Here is a 20,832-nt window from a genome sequence, read left to right as displayed (position 1 = left end):
CAAGGTATGTTCAAGAAAGAGCAAATAATTTGGAAAACTTTATGTATCTCAACATTAATTCTAGAGACTTTTAATTGGAGTCTAGATATTAATATATTGGGGCATGGCTCTAATTCATGGTAGTCAAACATATTTAATAACCAAGACATAAAATGAATTAAGAACAAGCTCAAGTCTTGGTTCTTTCCTATAGTGATGCTTCCAGTTTTGCCATATATCTAGTTATAAGGGAAGGATCTGAGAACGATACATTGTATATTTGAAATATGGTATTTCTTGAGTTATATTTTTATGGTAACAGCATGAGAGGTGTTTTTTTTTTTGACATGAGAAATATATTGTAAAATCCAGTATAATGTCTCCACCATTCTTAAAATGTCACAATCAGATAGGTCTATAATTCCAAGAACCTTTTCTAGGTATATTGATGAAAGAGTTGGACTACGGACAAACAGTACATTAATGTACATTAATAAACCTTTGATCTTGGCTGAGCTGGATAAATTGTGGATATCTCCATCCTCCTCTCTACTGCCACTGAAGATAAGACAATAAAATAAAGGAGTTAAACCTAGCAATCTGAAAAACAAAGGAAGTGGAGTAAATTGGAGGTGCTGCCAGAGTGAAATACTTTGATTACTTTCATCTGCAACATCCTCACTTAATTATCTTATTGTTTTGAGATATTTCTTGATTTTCCCATTGTCCTTCCACCTTCCTTCTCTTTCAACCCTCTACCTTTTGGCAATAATTGATGGCTTTCCTGAAAGGTGACTTTTAGCTATTCCCTTGCTTCTAATTTCTGTTTCCTTTGGCGTGGTACTTCCAAGGACTGATCCTTTGGCGAGGGGCTTCCCATATATGTGCACTGTCCTTGCAGTATTCATGCCTGGACCAGTACATGTGAAGAATGTCTGGTGTTCTGGGCAGTAGAATAAATTCTGTCTGTAACTGATATGAATCCTTTTAAGCTTTCAAACTTTCTTTAGAAATTTAAACTAGATTCATTAAAAAATTCCAAAGATGTTTCACAAACTTTTTTGCTTTTATAGGCAGATTATGATGAGAAAAATTTAAGCATTTCTTGATGATTCATTTTAATTTTGAAGTTAACTTCTATATGCTAAGTGGTCCCAGAGAATTATATATTTTGCATCCTTATGCCATAACTATTTCCTGATTTCTTTCTAGTTTTTAAGTTATCAACTCAAATATTTTCTAGGATTGTTCTGAGTTCTTTTATAATGTATTGTTTGGTAATGGAAAACCAGATAACCAAGCTGATTAAAATAATGTGTCTAATAAAAGTAGGTGGTAATTGAGCAATGATTGATGGAGTTTCCTGTTAGACATATGCAAGGTATTGAATTCCTGAACATTGCCATTTATTGGGGGATTTTTTTTTTTAATTTACTTCTTGAATCTCAGTTGTATTCTTGAAACTTCAAGCTCCCAAGCCCTCAGATAGTTATGTAGCCTTAATGGTTTCATATTTTAAGTCAATAGGAGTCAGCATAGGGTAGTGGGAGCAGGTAAATATGGGTTTGAATCCTGTTTCTGGTACTTGCTAGCTTAAGAAAATCACACATCACTTCTGAGCCCCATTTGAGTCACTGACTGAGCGACCATATAAATGGTAATCGGTATTAAGGGTCTTTGGACATAGAAATCAAATACACCATGTGAAATTCTGGTACATTGTCGAGACTTAAAACCTGTTTGTTATGTGAATAACTATAAGGAGATGGGTTGCTGTTATATGAAGGTGAAACCCAGCTCCACCACATATCTTGAAGAGAAATATTTGATATAGCATTTGGGGTGGAATGGAGTAGTTCACAGAGTTTACCTTTGCAAAACCTAACCTCATTGTGTACCAAATACAAAGCCATATGTGAAAGTCACTATTTTCACTTTTAAGTATCTTTATTGCTTCTATTATTATAATGGAAATTTCTGGCCACCATTTAGATGATTAGTGTAGTGATCATTACTGCAGTGATGACCAGATGGCCAGGAGCCCAGACCACCATGCTGGCCTCTAGTGTCCTTTTTTTTTTTCTACTCAGACATTACCCTTTTCAAAAGAAAATTTCAATGAGGTAAAATCTGGTCAAAGGCTAAAGAGAATAATTTAATTACTTAATTAAAGCCAGGGGGCCAGGGCAGGGAGACAAAATTGAGAATGTAAGCCTGAATGGTACTCGTTTAAAAAGTAGCAGTTTTTTAGCTTTTGATGAAGTAAATACTTCAGGGCTACCTTTGGAAATTTCTCTAGGGTGCAAAAACAACAAAGTCTGTGACTCCAGTCCTTGGAGAGTGTATATTTTGGGGCACTACTTTAGTGCTTCAGAGATTAATACCCCTGTCCTCTTCCCTGAATTTACAGCTATATCCCAGCCTGCCTGAGGACACTCTTTCCAAGCCTTAAAAGGTGACCATGGCAGTTACGTTTTTAAATGGTTGAAAAGAGAGAGAGAGAGAAAAAAGAGTTACCCACAGTAGAGCTGAACATTATTTAAAATGCAAATATTAGTGTCCATAAATAAAATTTTATTGAAACACAGCCATTCTGATTCATTTACTTATTGTCTCTGGCAGCTTTTGCATGATAGAGTTGAGTAGTTGTGAAAGATAATGCTCTTATTATCTGTTTCTTAACAGGTAATGTTGCCAACTTATGCCCAAGAAGATTGCCTGAGTCTGTCACGTTACCGTAGCAACATCAATCTGCTCATCATCCTTTTCTAAATAAGATTTCAGTAAGTAACAGCAACAATTACAAAACATTTATATGCTTTAAAATAGTCCATGTAATGAAAGTATTTAAATATCTTCATATATGTACTGAAACATGTCAGTGCACTATTAATTGTTGCGTGTTGAATTTCCTCATTTTAAACGACAACACAGTTTAATCATGAGCACATTCCCAGGAAGTGATTAGAAATAAAGTCCTTATGGACATTGCCCCTGATGATATCACAGCTCTGAAAGCTACATGGTGGATTTATTTATTCTCCACTCTCTTGGGAATGCTTAGTAATATACCTGGGCTAATATTTGTTATGGCTCAAGTCATTTTCTATCCTTTATCCTGGGGAGAGAGAATGGCAATGAGAAAGAACACTCTGCTCCCATACTGAGAGACTGCCTAGAAAGAGGGAAACAACTATAATCATTCACTTCTTTTGTGTAAGGCAGGAGTGACGGAATAACCATGAAACAAATTTACCAAGTGCCTATCTGTGCAGAGTGCCCCATGCTTAATTTAGCTAAATACACACATACATAAAAGTCACAGCCATTATTCTGTAGGAGCCTGAGCCTGAAATCAGAATATCAAGGTCAGACTGATGTGTATTTCTGAATACAGAATGAAGTCCTCAGAATCGCTTCTCTGTGTGGTCCCTGTTGACTTGTCCTTCTCTCTACACCACTTCTGCTTCCATGCCCTGCTGGTTCTGGGACAATACAGAGGATACACAGAACATTATTCATGAAAACTTTGTTCACTCTAGACCTTCACCTTAAATATTCTATCTTTTTATATTTCCTTTAGGCAAATTCTATCCAACACTCAAGAATTCAGGAAAACTCCCAGTTCTTTATTAATATGGTTCCTTTATGTCTCCAGAGTCATTATTCCATCTCTTTTAATTACTTAGTAGCATTGATTTTAGCCTTCTTGCATTTTCTTTAAATATTTTATTTGTGATAGTCCTAATTCTTCTTCAATTAAACGTAAGCTCCCGAAGTCAGTTAAAGACTGCATCTTTATTTCTAGAAAAAATCATAGCATTTAAAGAAAAGTTACATGTATTGGTTTTCCTCAAGAAAACTGGGGCTAATGGTAGCTTCTTGGGCATTTGTCTGCTATACCCGACAACCTAGGGAGCATAAGCTTGTAATGTCTAAGTCTTCAGTTGCTCATTTTCCCATTCTGTGCCTCCTACTCCTCTCTAGAGACTTGCTGCATCATGAGATTAATAGTTAAACAGCTGATATCAAAATCATGCTATTTTGAGTATTGTGAAATGCTTTGATGCTAACTGGCATCAAACTATATTGTTTCTCTATTTTCAACACAAATCAATATGCTGAATATTAATTGAGGTAAAATGAAGGAAAAAATGGACTTTAATTCAGGAATGGCATACTTCTATCTTTTTATATTTCCTTTAGGCAAATTCTATCCAACACTCAAGAATTCAGGAAAACTCCCAGTTCTTTATTAATATGGCTAATTGCTCGTGGACCTCTTGCTGCACTCTGATGTGATTATAGAATCATTCTCAGTACAGTGCCATAGGAGGCCACTGAAAAAGATTGAAGTGGGGATGCTGATTGAAACTTCTCTCCATAATAGTAAGTGTAATATGCTCTCTTCTGCTTGATCCTCCATGCAGTCCAAGATTCTACCTTTCCCTTGCTCAGGAATGATCATGATCTAAAATTTCCCATACCTATGGTAGAGGTGGGGACAGCTCTGATTCTTTCAGTTCCTTTGCTTTATCTCTTCTCTTACCTATTTTTCTGCCTCAGGATTCTTCAAGATCTAGAAACAAAAGGAAGGAATATTATAGGAAAAGGCAAAATTTCAGTTGCCTGACTCTAATAATTCTCATTTTCAGTTTGGTGGACTCTGTCATGCAGTGCTTTTTCATGGAGAACATCTGTGAGCTCTTAAGAAATACTTTCCACTCTTGATCCTGTGAATGCCCTGGTGAGGAATTTTATCCTAAAATTTAGAGTTATCACCTCAGCTCCTGCCCAAGAATTTGCCTTGGGGTCCTCTCATGCTAGTAAGAAGAAATGCAGGCATGAGTCTCTCCTAAGTGCTATAGCATCTTTAGCAGTGTCTGCTTGGTTTATTGGGAAACTCACATACCTTTGCCCTACCAAACTCTGGAAATGTGAGGCATTCTCACAGTTTTCTCTCCTTGCTTTTGGCCAAGGGTCATACATTGGTCTTTGTGCCCCCCATATTTCAGGGAACATACGTTGAGTTTTCCAAGGACCTCTCTCACTACATACAGCTTTAGTTCTATTTTTACATCCAATCCACAGTTCCAACGCTCGAAAAATGCAAAGTTAGGAGGTCAGTATCTCTTCCTTGTAACTGAATCTCAATTTTTAAAAGAGGTAGTTTTGCTGGTCCCTCTCACTTAGCTTAGGTTTGGGAGAAAAAGCCTCCTCCTCCCTTCTTACAGTGGAAGTAAGAATAGAAAATGTCACAGCACTCTTTATTCCTATAACTTTCTTTCCATTACCCTTTCCTCTCCGATAAATGTCTCTTGAATTTCTTATTTTTCCTCACATAGGGTGGCTAAGGGTCGAGGGAGTGATTTTTGTCACGTCTTAGAAAATTCTGTGTGAATACTGTGTAATAATCATTGTTCTTGGCTTTGGGGTCTCATTAGAAAATCAGAAAACTTAAATAACATAAACAGTCTATTTCTTAAGTAAATCAAGCTCATCATTATTCAGTTAGAGTCATGGCGGAGATAAGGACCGTACAACTCAATTAATTCGTGTGATGGTTAAAGTTTCTTGCAATATCTATGTTAAAAGGTCGTTCAACCTCAACACCTCCATTCTGGGTGACAGCTCACTGTATTTGGGAACTGCTCTAGTTGTCACAGTCCATGTGACAAATAAAAATTTGCTTCTCTGTAATTTCTCCCCAACATTGCTTCTTATTCAGTTATTTGAGGCTAAAACAAGCTGTTCTTTTTCATAGAAGAATCTTTAAATACTGGAGGATAACACAATTTTTTTCCTTTTAATATCCAACATCTCCCATTACTACAATTTTTCCATATTGAGGTAATTTCAAATCTGTCACTACATTGGTCTCAAATGGACAGAGTTCAATTTGTCCAGGTATGGTGTGACATGCATGACGTAAAATGGGAGAATTAACATCTTTTTGGATACTGTGCTTCTAAAATCTGTCCCTTCCGCCATTGTTACTCTTTGTCCAGGTGGAATCCTGTTCATTCTTTGAGTTTAGTCATCTTCCTTTACCTCTCTCCTCTCCTTTCTCTGTTCTTAAATATCCCTGTATATAGACACCTCTATTTGGGTAAGTAACACGTTCAATAGTGATTTTATTTATTTTTTGCATCTGCTTTTTGCTGCTAAATGCTGAGCAGTTTGAATCAAGAACAATGTGTTATTCATCATGGATTCCACTTATGTCTGAAAAAAGCTAGAGCCTTGATAAATGGCATTGAATTAATGAATAAGTGACTACAGCCTAAGACTCCATTCAGTCTTTTTTTTGTCTTCAGTTTTTTAAATTAAAGTTAATAGATCATAAGGAATGTTCATTAAAAAACATTAAAAAAAAAAATAAGAGGTTCCCATATAACCCACTCCCCACTCCCCACCACATAATTTTTGTAAATTGTATTTTTTTGAAGATATATACATCACACACACACAAATGTTACTTTAAAAAATATAAGAGGTTCCTGTAAACCCCTCATCACCTCATTCACTCTTTTTAGCAGTTGTATATTAAGGCTCAGTCATGCTGATCACCTTGTCAATTTACATTTTTGAGACTTTTTCACTTTTGTTCAGCTAAGCCATATTTTCTCCATTATGCTTAAACACACATATATATATTTAATCATGTCCCCTACAAAAGACATGCTCAAGCTCTAATCCCTTGTCTTGTTGGTGTGATCTTATTTGTAAACAGGATCTTTGAAGATGTTAAGCCCAAACTGAATTAAGATGGGCGTTAATCCTATATGATTGAAGTTCTTGTAAGCAGAGAAGATTCAGACACAGTCAGTAGAAAGCCACAGGAGGAAACCAAGAAGACAAATCACCACGTGACCGAGGCAGAGGTCGATTGTGAGTAAGCTACCACCAGAATGCAGAGAAGGCATGACCTGCTCACACCTTGATTTTGGACTTCTAGCTTCCCTACTGTGAGACAAAAGATTCCTGTTATTTAAGACAACGAGGTTTGTGGTATTTGTTACAGCAAGCCTTGGCAAAATAAGACAAGGAAATTGTCAATTTACATTTTTGAGACTTTTTTACTTTTCCAGTTTTAATCAGCTAAGCCAGTTTTTCTCCATTACACACACACACACACACACACACACACAAACAAACATACATTAGCTCTGCCATACAAATGTTGAAAAGTTAAGGTCTGGAAAGTATATTCTAATTAAAAATAATTCTGAATTAAAAAAAAAACCATACCTATTTATTAACCCAGAATAGACCTTATAGTAACTCAAGGTACAATAGGTACTCAAAGATAATAAAACTTGATTTCTCTTAGCCAGTCATTTCACTCTTTCAAATTACCCTCCTCCAGGGATGTTTTATTAGCTGTATATTGGAAACTTACTGAAATGCTAGTCACAGTGATTCTGGGAGTAACAAACACAACAATTTAAAGCAAGTTTCTTTGTTTGTTTTAAAAAACTTTTTTTTTTTTTTTAATACCAGAGAGTACTATGGAGGAACAAAGATTTTCATGCTTATTCCCAAGCTGTGGTTGTGGACAATGCTTTGTTAGTTCACATCCATAGCACTTCAAATAGGTTCCTTCATTGTGTTTTTATGTTTCCTCCCTGAAGACTGGATAAACTTGTTCATTTTCGAAAGCAAGCATTTGGCACAAAAAACTACAAAACAGTGGCTGAACAACCAAAAGATATTCTCAGCCACAGAAAACTGGGTAGATATAATAGATACTCACTTCCACAACTGGGATTTTTCTGTTCCTATGAACTGCCCTTTATTTCTCTTTGACCTAACACAGAAGTGTGCACATAAAGCAAATAAAAATAATCCTTATTAAGTCTATTCATAATTTCCATTGCACATCTAGTAGGGGCATAGTTTTTTATTATAGTGGCAGGTCATATTTTAAAGTGCATGGTGTAGGAGCTGCTATAAAAAAATTAGTCATAATTCCATTTTGACCATTTATCATACAAAGTATTATTTTTCCATTTATAGTATCATTATTTACTGTATGCTCAAGTATACTTTGTTTCTCTTTTGGCTCCATTGTTTTCTTCCTATGGAGAAATACCTCTAGTTATGTATTTGATTTCCATGGAGTGGTGAGGTCAGGTTATACCTAAACTTACTGAACTTGCTCACAGAATAGATTTAATAATTATCCAAAGTTTGTTGCAGGTAGGTGCTAGAGCAAAAGGAATTTGGAAAACTGAGCCTGAAGATTCAGGTAGACATGGTGGAATGTCTTGGAATGATTCTTGAACAGCTTTTCCTATTGTCATTACTACTGCATTCACCTCTTTAGAGTATGTCTCTGTGGGTCTTTTTTACAACCCAAAACAATTTCTTTTTAGATCCCTTAATGATTATTTTAAGTATTTCCCTTCTATTCTTTAGTCCCTGTAAACTCCCCAAATTCAAATTCTGCCTTCCGTCCAACATTTAGCACATTGTTGGTGCTCAATAAATGTTTAACAGTTGGGATATTTATGTTTAACAGCTGCAACACTGACTCCAAGGACAGCTGCATTTTAATGGTGTGTGATGTGATTTATATGGAAGCTGATAAAACTCATAACTAAAACACTTAGCACTTTGGCTCCTCTAGGAAGAAAGGTGATGAATTAAGGTAAAATGTTATTATTATTTAATTCTGAAAGAGGTAAATTACACTGGCAAATGCTATTTGATGTTGCTGGCAAACCACTGTGGTCTAATGCTTTGTAGCCATCAGGAAACGTGGTCCAGGGGTTGGAGCTGTGGTGTAGGAGTCAGGAGTCTGGGTACTATTTCTGGTCAATTCACTGACTTCCTGGGTGACCTTGGGCAACCCACTTAACCTCCCCATGCCTCAGTCTCCCTCCCTAGGAGTTAAGAAGGGCAAAGCTTTTTAATGTACTACTCTGAAGGGACATTTGATGAGTAAAACTTTGAAATGCTTCGCTTGGCCACAACATGTTTGCAATGATGGGTGATTTGTTTTTCTCCCAGCTGTGTTGCTGGCTGTTAGGAAGGCAGGACACATTAATATGCCCTTAGCCAGACACACAAACTGAGTTCTCAGCGTGGTCAGTGGGCCAGCATTCAGCGTTTCAGAAAAGGCCCATAATGCTGCTTCAAGGCTCTTTGTTCCACACCTGCCCATGGTCAATTAGTACTACTTTGACCTCGCCATTTTTTATAGATTTTGAAGGAAAGACATAAACACATTCCTGAATTTATGATAGTGAGAGCAGTCTAAATTGTGAATCAACTCTGGCAGGAACCAGAGAAGGACCTGTTCATGTGCTTGAGGAATATAACAAACCAAACCAACCCCCAAATTTATGGCTTCTGCTGATTTCTCAGTCAAAGAAGAGGTAGAGGACAATCGGAGGTCCTTCTCCCTGTCTATTTCAGCCTTGTGAGCCATATGAAGGGGGGCATTGTGGACGTGGAGCAGACAGCATTTCAGAGTTTTAATTCTTGGAAGGGCTACTTAGAATTCTCTATTCCTGACAATGGCTAGGCAAGTGGCTAGCAATTAAGCCATTGCCTGCTGTTGGATGTAGGTTCTTTAGGAAACTGGGAGACATGAAGGGTGAGGTATAAGGAGGAAAAGAGAGAATAAGATGTTGAAAAGGAGATGGAAAAGCATCAAAGAAATTAGAGGAAGGTGACGTGAAAGATGATGATTATTTTATAAAAGAAACCATTTAGATGCAATAAGATAATTACTTGAAAAGGGTTTTACAAAACTTGGCAAAAGGTGGGACTGGGTTGTCAAGGCATGTTACAATGATACCCTAATTAACAGAAGTACCTTTGGGAGATACTGACCATTTCCCCTACCTTCAGTCCATATAGACAAAAACACATACACACACATACACGCTATCAGTTTCTAAGTTAGTTTTTCAGTGTAGCAATATTATTTCAGAATGGCAAAGGCTTATTTACGGAAAAATTTTCATATTCATGTCATGAATCATGAGGATTTGAGCTTTTACTCTATTTATTAGCTTAAGACTTAACCTACTATAGATTCATGAATGCTGAAAGAAGACATGAGATTTCTGGGTCAGAGATAAAAAAAAGACTTGATTATTCATGGCACAACAGGCAACATGAACTCCATGTTTTCATTGGTTCCTCTCCTGCACTCCCCCCACCCCTAGTCCTGAAGGGATTACTTGGAGATGGGCCCAGGTAAATACTTTGCATGCAGTTGGGTTTTGTCACAGCTGAGAAACTACATTATTTAAATGGATTGCAAGCAAACCTGCCCAAATTTTGTCTAGAAGGTGACATTAACTTTATTATAATGGTAAGCAAACAAATCTGCCTTCTGCCCAGGAGAGAGACACTATATTTATATTCAAAGATTATTTTCCATTGTGAAAAAGATTGTCTTCAGAATACATTCTTGAAAAGATAGTCTGGATTAAAAACCATCAATAACTGCTCACAAGATGTGCAGACACATAAGCGATCCATGAACTGTCTTCTAACAGTATATCATTTCATATAATCTGCACTATAGAATAGATCTTATATTTTCCATTTTACAGATTTTACTATTTATAAAATGGTTCTGTTAGCTAGTTATGACTAAAGTAGCTTCCAGAACTTGAAAATCATTTAGTTTATAAAATATATAGGTGTTTCAAAAAGCCATGTACATAAATTGATGTTTAAAAGTATCAGTTATTATAAATAAAGGCTTAATATAGAAAGGATTTTTCCCTAATACTATTTTATATTCTTTGCTAATTTACTATTAATTGACCAGAGGTAAAAGAACAAATTAATTTGGCAACCATGGGCAATTGAAGGGAGAATATAAATAAAGATAACGAACTTCCTAATTTACATTATACATCAAGAGAAAAAATTTTCTAAGTTAATATTTGGAGGAACATTCTTATTGTGTTCAGCAAAGTAAAACTGTATTAGAATGCCCCTATATGTATAATGCATTAAATTTTCCAGTTTCTAAGGTGTGTAACTTCTAAATATGCTCAATTTGGGGCCAAGGAATCCTTAAAGAATTGGAAGAAGTTCCATTGCAATGAATGGTTTACCCCAGGACTTTCAAAGTGATTGTTTACTTCAAAATTGCTTCAGAACAATTTGTTTACTATCATTATGCTCTTCTACTTTGAAAAGGCATTTAAAATTTCATCCCGCTTTGATGAATAAAATTAAGCCAAAGAAAGTGAGATGTTTGTCTAATATTAATTCAAGCAAAGAAAAGATATTAATATGGTGTGATTGTGCAGGGGGTATGTGAAGATTAGGAATAGGGTGGTTCACATTTTCCTTCTCAGATCATACATGAAATGATAACAGGAAGTGAGGAAGCAGGCAGAAGTCAGCTGGCCTCTTGAAGTAAGTAGAACAGGTAGCCAAAGGCAGTGCATAGTGTTGATTAGTCACTCCAAAGTACTCTGTGGGTCTGTGGCTATTTCAACACCAAAATAAGATTATTGTTTCTCATTTTAGGGAGCCCTTCCATTATTAATGATGACTGACACAGCTGAAAAATGGCCACAAATGTACAACATCCAAGATATGTTTGCAGTAAATTCTGGAAGATTTTGCCTCATCCATCAATTGAATAGGTAGTCCTAAATACACAGCATCTTTGTAGCAGTTGACAAGTTATCTTTGTTCAATAGGACTCTTTAAACCTTGTTCTTCAGCAAAGCAAGCTGAGAGGAATGTTCTCATCAAAAGTCAAAATCTAAAAAGTCAAACTTGATCTGTCAAATGGTCAAGACTGTAAAGATGAAAAATAAAACTGCTAAGACATTTAGGTCTTTTTTTTAGACTCTTGTTTCCTTGGCAAATGGAAAGAGTTTCTGAGGCAGGATTCCTTTTTTACATGTTTCATACTTCTTTGTTCAAGCATAGATAAGCTCCGATTTAACATTTAATAATATTAAAATGTTAGCAAATTTCTATAGGTTTCTAATCAGGGTATAGGTATTAGTTTGGGGATATATTTAATGTTTAGATCTTCAAACTTTGTCTGCCTCACAACAGTTTCTATCTCAATGATATGTACAGAATAGGTGGGTATTCAGTAAATAAAAGATCAGTCTGGACTTAATTTAATTCAATGTCTAAGATATTAGTTATGGCAATAACAATGGTTAAATAATATTTTATTTTCTTCATCAATAACTACATTCCAGGTCAGTCTTGAAAGGGACTTGTCATTTTAAAATTTTGGCTTTTCTTGGGGGTGAGGTGTAGTTGCAAGATGAAATACAGGTGCCCAGTTAAATTTGAATTTCGGGTAAGCAATGTTTTTGCTTTCTTGCTTATTTATTTATGTATTTATGTATGTATGTATGTATTTATTTATTTAAATATGCCCTAAATATTGCATGGGATACACTTATACTAAAAAAGGCATTTTTTATTTAAATTCAAATTTAACAGGGCGTTCTTTTGAAAAAGTATTTGGATGTATACTATTATTTATTGGTAAATATGGCAACCTTAGCGTGAGGGACGCGGATGTTTGAAGAGAAGAAGACATCTATTGAAGTCACCTATGGAAATCTCAAGCAGAGAAGCTAAGGACACACTTGTTAAGGCATCTCTGGTTAGGTTTCTCTGTCCTTCCCAGTTTACCAAAGGAGGAGGAAGCTATGGACTAAGGCAAAAATTGTCTTCACTACGGTTCTGGTGAAAGTAGTTTTTCCCTTTAGAACTAAGAAACAAATCACCCTCTTGGAGAGTGCTCGATTTCCCCGAACATCTTATAGCCACTAGATGGCAGTATCAGCCCATCATACCCCACCCCCTCCCTTGCATCCAGGATCCAATTTTCTGTACCTTGCCCTTTTTTCTCTTTGCAGGTTTCAGCTTGTCATTTTTCTTCTCCCGCTTTGTTTTCTATTTTTACTTTTTATTCAAATGCCAGGGAAACCAGCTGGTTGAAGAAGTCAGGCGGTGCTCCACACGTTTGTCACAGGGGTGCTGTGACTGAAAAGTCTAACTGATTTTCCAGGCTTCCGGGGCTGAATATCGGGCGCGAGGGCAAAGGGACAATTGCTTTGGAAGCTGCGGCTGGGTTGATGAGGACACAGCGTTTGGTTATGCTTTCCTGGACTCAAGTGCGATCCTCTTGCATGTAGAAATCTCCCTTACCTGCTGACAAAAAGAGCAAAATGGGAGTAGGTAGTTGGCAGAGCTCACATGAGATTTCCCAAAAGACCGAGTTGAATTTTTAGCGGCGGCGGCATGCTCTTAATGAATGTTATTTTTACAAATATGTAACTATTGAATTGCAAAACAGTACACACGGAAGTCTCAGGAATTGATCTTGAGTTTGTAGAGTGAGTACTCTTTAGAGATTTTAAAAGTTGGCGTGTAGGAGAACTTCCACATTTTGTTAAGATGTCCTTTATTAAAGACAATTTCCTAAAATTCTTGCTCCACGGAGGAAGAAGGATAAAGAATACTGTGAAGAAAATGGGTTAAATGAATTCGAGTTATGTTCTTATCCTCACCAAGAGTGTGCTATCCATGTGGTTTGCCCACATCTCACCCAGACATACCTTTCCCTCCCTTCTCTCTCTCTCTCTCTTCTCTTGTGCTGGTGCCCAGCCATTGCAGCAATCGATAATACTTATGAGATTCTGTACGGAAGTCTTTGATATTGGTACTGACTAATACCCCTTTCTCAGAATCCATACTTTAGTTCTTTCCCAGGAAATAGCGTCTTGCCTTTAAATATTTCAAAGTTAATGAGAAACAGTTTGGATCCTGCTTGTACCACTTCATTGTTCTTCAGGTTTGTCAACCTAAAACTGGGTATGATGTTAATTTTTTTTGACTGGATAATTCTTCTAATCTTTCTTTTATCATTTAGCAGAGAAAATCCAGCAAAATATTTCCCCAATGTAAGTTAGATATAAGTCTTTTGGGGGCCTAGAAACAGTAACTTCTGCCAAGAGAGTCTTCTCTAACCAGAAGGGATTTTCTTTGTCACAAGTGGCAGCCAGCTGCTGTTTAGCCACTGGGATTTAGTAAAGGGGAACTCCTCAGCACAGACTCCTGTAACTCCTTGTGGAGACCTCTGCCTCCCAAATCACCTTTGATGTCCTGAAGGAAGGGGGCACACTTAACGATGTCCTGTTGTTATGAGGATCTTCTACCCCCTGGAAAGTTCCTGGGTCTAGAAATACATTCATTCTCTGGTTCCTCTTGCCTTGGACAAATTGAGGAAGGGAAACCTGTATGCAAAATTTTGCTTTGTAATGATCTATAAATTATTGTATTCTGCACTGTCCGTTGAAGAGCAGTTTTCCTTTAAGGAGTCTTTGATGCCATACATCAGGATATTATCAAATAAATCAACACAAGTGACTTTGCAAGAGCATTTTCAACAGACTGACATATATTTTAGATGTTTGTAAATTCATTCATTCATACGTATTTTTATTCATTCCTTTAGAAAAATATTTATGGTGCACCCTTGATGTGCCTGGCACTTTGCTAACATTTGGGGAGCTAAACAAAACAAAAAGATCAAAATGGATATTGCCCCAGTCCCCATAGGATTTACAGTGCATGAGATTATTTCTTTTAATGGAAGTTGTATATGCCTTTATTGATTTTAAAATCACAGGCAGTGCAATGTAAAGACAGAAAACAATTAGCATCTACTATCAACCTGTGCTATCTCATTACTCACCTTTCACCATGTCATCCTCTGTCATGTATGAAGGGATAACACATGCTTACCATCTTTAAAAATTATTTATAAAATTTATCTGGTCGCTAATGTCATTATATCCCTTAATTATAAATTACTTCATATGTAGAGTCAGCAACAGACATGCCGAAAGACTACTCAGTGCCAGGTTATAGTCTAGATATGGGGGTAGAGAAGGGAGTAAGATGGACAGTATCCCTGCTCCTATGCAGATTCTACTTGAGGTGATATTGGTAACAATTATAAGTTAAAATGATGCATTTTACTACTTTATTGTAAATCACCAGTGAAAAAATTGAGGTTCTTTCTTCTGTGGATACGGGATTCGGATACTTATATTACATAATCTGACCAGGCTGTGCCAGGCCGTCCTGAGAGTGGGCGTGTGGAAGTTAAGTGGAGATGCAATCTTCACACAGGTTTCCAAGGGAAGTGCAGACTATGAGTCTCATGTCCAAGACAAAATTTGCTTTCCTTACTCCTCCATTGCATTTTTTAGTGAGCATATCAAAATGGAAGATAGGTTTTATGTAAATAAATAGATATTTGACCACTCTCTTCTCCAAGTGTTGAAAAAATGATGGTCATTAAAATGTTTTGAGAAGAAAATAACAATTATTTTGACATTAATATAATAATTAAACTATCGATTATCTGTGTTTTTATTTGTTTCTATTCTGGTGCTATATCTCCCTCTCCTGTACCTCAGTGCGTGTGTGTATATATATACATAAATTTTAAAAATTAAATTTCTGCATGCTGAATTTTCAGTGTAAGAATATCCAAAAAGCTTCTCTTGGGATTCACAGAGCCAACCAAGCATCATACACGGTACATTACCTAGCTACAGATGGTAAAGAAAACTTCTCAAAAGAATGTTGGCCTAAGCCTTCCTTTCAAAACTCAGTTAAAATGCTGATAGACAATTTTCTTCATAGGCAAAGCATGATGGGATTGCAGCTTTTATGGCTTTGTCAATTCATGTGAGTTTCAATTGTCTTTTAGGCCCAAACTTTAGAAAACTTTGTTCTTATTTCATCACAAAACTTGAGCTTGCAAATTCAATACAACTAAATATAAATGTAAATGTAGGGTGGAACTTTTTCCCATTAACATAAAATACTTTTCATTTGGTTTCCAGATGAGTCCATGGATATATTGCAGTTTTTGGATTTTGTTGCAAATGTTGGAGCAAGGGGTTGATTGATTGGTATAAACACGTAGCAATGGCAACAGCTGCTTAAAAAAAGCAGAAAAGGGAATGAAATGATTTAAAATAAACAGTAGTTACATTTATGACTACATACTGCCTGGATATTTTTAATTTTCCATGCCCTCGCTAAAAATGAAACAGTTGCATAGATAGCAATAAAATAACTGCATTTCAAATTCAAGTGTTCATGTCTCAGAAGTATGAGCCTTTTAAAAAATTTTTCAGTGTCTTTATTGAATTATACTTAATTTTCCAGTTAATCTTACAATATTTATTTTGATTTTGAACATGTAGTAAGTTTACAGCAAATTATTTTCCACATGACTTTCTTCAATTATAGCTTTTATAAAGTAGATAATATAAATGAAAAATTGGAAAGTATTTCCTTCATTATCATTATATCATCTCCTTATTTTTGCTGGTCAATGATGTTGTGAGTCATATAATAACTGACATCTGAGGAAGCATTTTGGTTTTTCCAGAATTCGCAAATATGGTTAACTGGATCTTTGAGTGCTCCCCCTATTCCATGGCAATCTTGTTCCCAGGCACATGTAGGTTTAAATTGTCTAATATGTCACAGGACATATTATCTAACTTGGGGATTGCTAAAGCAGTAATTTTCTTTAACATATTTTTAATGGGCATTTTCTAGTTACTTTGTTCATGAAATAAGAGATTACGAGAACTAGAGTGTATCTTAGAGACCACATAGTCCAAACTTACTTTATTCTGATGTTAGTCACACAGAGTGGAAATGCTAGGGGATTTTCCCAATTACAGAACCAGTGAGACAAAGAGCCCAGACTAGAACTGACGTCCAAGACTCAGTGACCAGCAATCTTTTTTTTTTTAATTATGTTTTTTTAGGGTATGGTATCAACTGAAAGATATTTATTCATCTTCTTAAAATGTTACTCAAGCATACATATTTGTACCCTTGAGCATTCAGAAAAAAATAACCCAGGTCTTAAAATTTAGGTCTTCCATTATCTCATTCCTGTCTCATCTTCTCCCTGGGAGACAAGTTGACATTATTGTTACTGTGCTACTGATGAGGACATTGAGGTATAAAGAAAAGAGGTAAGAGGCATAATAAGGCATTCCACTTCTGATTGAAGAATATGTATTGTTTCAAAAGATCTTTTATAAATCCGTTGTTTACAATTCAGAGTTCATTTTGCCTTAAAAAGGCTATGAATAATGGTTCAGTTTCTGGGTCAAAATGACCAGCAAACATATTTAATATATCTTATATATGAAATGTCGCTGTGAATGAAGATATATATATATACAAACACACACATATATGTATATATATACACATATATGTGTGTGTATATACATACATATATATCTTTTTTGAAACAATGAAACCTCTATGGGGAAAATGGATTTAGAATTTCATAACATCCTGTTTTTATGAGAATTTTCAACCCCCTGGATAGCTCCTGGATCTAGGAATATATCCACTCTCTGGTTTCTCTTGCCCTGAAACATTAAAGGAGAGGAAAACTGTATGCAAAATTTTGCTTTGTAATTATCTATAAATTATTTTACTATGCACTGGCAATTGAAGAGTAGTTTTTTCTAAAGGACTCTTTCAGCAGGAGAATATCAAATAAATGGACACACGTGACTTTGCATTTGTGTTCCTTTATTTGATAAGTGCTGAGATGCAAAGAATATTGTTTTTAAGGCTAATGTGAGATACAATATAGGTGTTAATGTATTAATTTTTTCCCCAAACTTTTTCAATGAGAAATATTTGACCTTTATCTTGTATGGTGGCGTAGGACTGTCTACAACACATGTGAAGCCAAGGAGTGAACAGTGTAAGGGCAAAGGATAGGGTTTTCAGGTCAGGCTCTGATAAGCAGAGATGGGGGTTATGCCACCTGCTGTTTTAAAGGCTCAGGCAGATATGTATCCAGGTTTTGAAAGTTCTGAAGCTTATATATTCTTGTGGGCTCTTTTTTAAAAGAAAAATCAAATTTATGGACATAAAATTAGGTGAAAAAGTAAATAAAACCACATTATAGATTTTGAGAACTGACAAATAGCACAAATATCACAAAATCCAGGAAAAAATATATAAAATTTTATGAACTCTCTAGCAGAATTTAATAAAACCCTTTTTTTTTGTATTTTTGCTTATTCTTTAACTGCCTATTCACCTAAAAATAATTTTATCATAACACTTTCTATAACAAGAATAGAAGGCTAATTTATTATTTCCTCTATCCTGATTGAAAATTTTATTTTTATTATTGTTATTTTTGTTGCATAAAGATATAATTTCATGAACAGATGTGTTTGGTGTTTATAATGCCGTTACAGGTTTGTGACCTCAAACGCAGAGACTCTATATATTCTATTCATATAGTTCTCATAAAAATGTGTTGTACATTTAGATTTGTATACAATGCATAATAAAATATGTTCCTGACAGAATGGAACTTCCATTTTGACTAGGCATTCTGCTTATAATTTTACATGTATTTGTTAGGAGAATTTCTATAGACTGGTTTCTGACATATACACTTCAGATCTTCTTTATCCTTTATTGATCACTTACTTCTGACACTCAGGGAAGCATTCATGAATTTAGCAATATAACCAATGACCCAAATTTTGGGTGAGGTGCTAGGGAATCAATACAAGAGTTAGAGTATTCCTGGTAGCCATTCTTACAATGGGATCATTTGTAACAACTTAGCACATATGAAAATGACATTGAAAATTAAAAAATGTATTCCACTAAACTCAAACTAAATATAAATCTAGCAGAACATCACTTTAGCTGGATTCACAAAACTGCCATGGTTAATCCAAACCATCCCAAAAGGTGGGGACATTTGATGGGGGAAACAAGAGTGGAAAGAAATATTTGCTTTAATTGACTGTGCATGTGAGGGAATTTGAGAATGAAATTTTAGCAGCTTTTTGGTAAATCTTCCTTTGGACTCAAGATATTTTCTATAAAACTTTCAAACAACATATTTTTATACAACCTTCTGTCACTGTTCTCTGCATCCCAACCATGGCCTCTAGAAGGGGAGCTACCTACTGGTTACCTTTCAGTTTTCAGAATCTGATGCTTCTATCTGGAGTTTCCCTCTTTTTAAGGCCTTCTGAAAAATAGAACATTCTCATGACTTCACCTTCATCCTTTTGGTCTTTTAATATACATGTCCATAAAGATGTTTAAGTTTTAAGAAGTTTTCTTTCATTATACAAGTAATTCAAAATTAATGTAGAAGAGTGTGAAAGCTTAAGTAATAAAAAAGAAATAAATATTAATGCAGTATCTTCCAATAAAATTTCCTACAGTGATATAAATATTCTATATCTATACTTTCCATTATGGTGATTATTAGCAACATGTGGCTTTTGAGCTCTTGAATTTAGGCACATATTGCTATTGGTTAATGTATTGAACAGCTCAGAGCTAATATGCCATCCTTGATATATATCAAAGGTTAACATTTTATAGGAAACAGAATCCTGACTGTATTAGAAAAGTAGCACCCAAATATTTAATTATGAAAACTACCTGGAGATATTCTATAATTCATATGTTTATAAATGACAACAAGGAAACAATGAGGATGCCTTTGTTCATGTAATGAAGGAGGACTATATGTAGTCTTTTTGTAAATTTAACACAAACTAAACAAAATCTAAAATGTTTAGTGATGTATTGATCAACTTCCAACTCCTTCCCTCTGGGAATTTGAAAACCTGTTATCCTAGGTCTTTAGGGAAATTGAGGACAAGATACTTTCTCATTTTGATACTTGCCTTCTTTCTTCTCTCCCCTCTTTCATTTTTTCTTTTCTTCCTCCATCTTTTCTTCTTGTCCTTCTTTCTCTTTTTAATTTTTTAAATAAGGACATCAGAAATATATATTTAGTTTAATCATTCTTTTGATTTCATTATACACCATTATCATTCTTGCAAGCATTTTCTTCTTTTAATACCAAGTAATTCTTATTTATTTTTAACTAATATAATAAAATAATGAACCTTCAACTGAAGATTTAAATGAAAAGCAGTAACTCACACAAACTCAGGGCTTCTTCACTATTCCGTTGCTCAGCTTCCCTTCAGAGATCACCAATATCCTGAATTTTGTGTTCCCCATTCTCTTGAATGCCTTTGTATGCCTAAAGAATATATTGTTAGTTTTACTTGTTTTTTTTTTTATTTTAAAAAGGGTGTCATCCTGTTTTAGTCTTTTGAGACTCCTCACTTACTCATTTATTCTTACTCAAACTTATTTACTAAAATTAGTCCATGTTATCGCATGGTACAACATTTATTAAAGGGAATGGTTTCCTGGTAAAGTGAATTTTGTTTGTCTGGGGACCCCACACAGAGAAACTTAGACTGACTTGCTTATATAGCTGTTGTGCATTTCTGTCTTTGTCCTTGTCCTTTCTTCAGTGACTATTTTCTCATCATGCTGTGACAGTGAGATGTATTAAATTCTGCTCTTTTGGGAAAAGGAAGTATAGGCTGAGAATTCTCTTCCCCTTTAAAAATAACAGACACTTTATTATTACTTTGCTTTATAATAGTATGTAACATGCTTTTCTAGCTGCAGCAGCTTGGGTTTTTACTCTTTAACCATGTCACATCCATTATGTTTTATCAGATATAGTGCACCTTTCAGTTCTATTGGAGAGAGTAAGGTAAGGTAAGGAAGTGAATACATAGCCTATGTTCTTGGAAGGGAAGAGAAACTTCTATTCTGAAACAGCTAATCATTATTCATAAGTGACTATTCGTTTATAAAAGTTATTTAAGTTGGCTAAGAATAATTTGGGACTTGGAGTACATTCCCAGGATTTCAGAACTAGCAGCTTCCTGACCTTATTAATTATGCCGATAATTTATT

Source organism: Dasypus novemcinctus, chromosome 4 (genome assembly GCF_030445035.2).
Source record: "Dasypus novemcinctus isolate mDasNov1 chromosome 4, mDasNov1.1.hap2, whole genome shotgun sequence".
Taxonomy (NCBI): domain Eukaryota; kingdom Metazoa; phylum Chordata; class Mammalia; order Cingulata; family Dasypodidae; genus Dasypus; species Dasypus novemcinctus.
Note: the sequence above shows the minus strand (reverse complement) of the source record.